The sequence below is a fragment of the Psammomys obesus genome, unplaced genomic scaffold (genome assembly GCF_907164565.1).
Source record: "Psammomys obesus unplaced genomic scaffold, mPsaObe1.curated_primary_1811, whole genome shotgun sequence".
In the NCBI taxonomy this organism is placed as follows: domain Eukaryota; kingdom Metazoa; phylum Chordata; class Mammalia; order Rodentia; family Muridae; genus Psammomys; species Psammomys obesus.
The window spans coordinates 20,865-22,869 of NW_026596433.1; positions in this window are offsets into that span (position 1 = coordinate 20,865).

The following is a 2,005-nucleotide window of genomic DNA, read 5'->3' on the forward strand; positions in this document are numbered from 1 at the left end:
AGGGAATCAGCAGGTTCTCCAAGAGGACTGTACATGGAAATTTAGTGAGCAGCAGCACACTAAATTTATAACAAGAAACCCAGCAGTGGGGCAGCTGTCTTGAGAAATTCTATGGGTAAGAGAAGATCCCCCCCCCCTGCCTAACATAGACCACAGCTACTACTCAGGGCTATAAACCTGAGGTGAGCAGTGGCAACTCCTGAGAAACACTGGCCATACTGTGACCATAACCAAAAAGCAGAGAATGACTCCTTCAGGAAAAATCATCTGCCTGCCAAGGGGATACTCCCTACCTCAGGACTCCAGGAAGCACAGAAACTAACAGCCAACACCTAAATCAGCCCAATGGGTAGAGGTCAGCGTAAAAGCAAAACCAACAAAAGACAGAGCAATATGGCATCTCCAGAACCCAGCCATCCAGGGGCGAACAGCCCTGAACAATGCAGCATAATAGAAAATCAAGAAGATGACCTTACATCTATGTTGATGAAGAGGATAATAGAAAACCAAACAGGTCATGGCTATCCATAAAGAAATGGAGGAAGATAAAGACAAGCAGATTAGTGCCATCTGTGAAGAAATACGGGAAGATGCAGCCAAACAGCTTGTGGCCTTCAGAGAAGAAATAATTAAATCATTGAAAGAAATAAAAGAAACAGAGTTGAAGGAACTAGAAGAAAAAGAGGAAAATACAAGCAGACAGGTGAAGGAAGTAAATAAAAATACTCAAGACCTGAAGATAAAACTAGAAAAATTAAAGAAAACACAAAGGGAGGAAATAATGGAGATGAAGAATTTAAGGAAGAAAACAGGAACTACAGAGGTAAGCATAACCAACAGAATACAAGAAATGGAAGAAAGAATCTCAGGTGTAGAAGATACAATGGAAAAAATCAATGTATTTGTCAAAGAAAATGTTAAATCCAAAAAATTCCTGACACAGACCGTCCAAGAAATTTAAGACAATACGAAAAGACAAAACCTAAGAATAATAGGAATAGAGGAAAAAGAAGACTCCCTTCTCCAAGGCCCAGAAAATATTTTCAACAAAATCATTGAAGAAAATTTCCCCAAGTTAAAAAAGAAGCCAATAAGTATACATGAGGCCTACAGAACACCCAACAAATTTGACCAGAAAAGAAAATCGTCCTGCCACATAATAATCAAAACAGTAAGTATACAAAACAAAGAAAAAAATACTAAAACCTGCAAGGGAAAAAGGCCAAGTAACATATAATGGCAAACCCATTAGAATCACACCTGACTTTTCAACAGAAACTATGAAAGCCAGAAGGGCCTGGACAGATATCATGCAGACCCTAAGAGAACACAGATGTCAACCCAGGCTACTATACCCTGCAAAACTCTCAGTCCTCATAGACAGAGAAAACAAGATATTCAATGACAAAAAGAAATTTCAACAATACCTACACACAAATCCAACGTTACATAAGACACTGGAAGGGAAAATACAACCCAAGAAAATTAGCTTCTTTCAAGAAAACACAGGAAATAATTAACCTTATTACAGGAAAACAAAAAGCAACCAAGCACACAACCTTATGACCACAACCAACATCAAAATCAAAGGATCTAACAGCCACTGGTCATTAATCTCTCTCAACATCAATGGACTTAACTCTCCAGTAAAAAGACACAGATTAACAGAATGGATACGTAAACAAAACCCAGCAATCTGTTGCATACAAGAAACACACCTAAGACACAAAGATAGACATTACCTGAGGGTAAAAGGTTGGAAGACGACTGTCCAAGCAAATGGACCCAAGAAACAAGCAGGAGTAGCCATTCTAATATCTGATAAAATAGACTTTCAACCAAAATTAATAAAAAGAGATGGGGAAGGACACTTCATACTCATCAAGGGAAAATTCCACCAGGAAGACATCACAATCCTGAACATCTATGCCCCAAATACAAGAGCACCCACATTTGTAAAAGAAACATTGATAAAATTTAAACCACATATAGATCCCCACACATT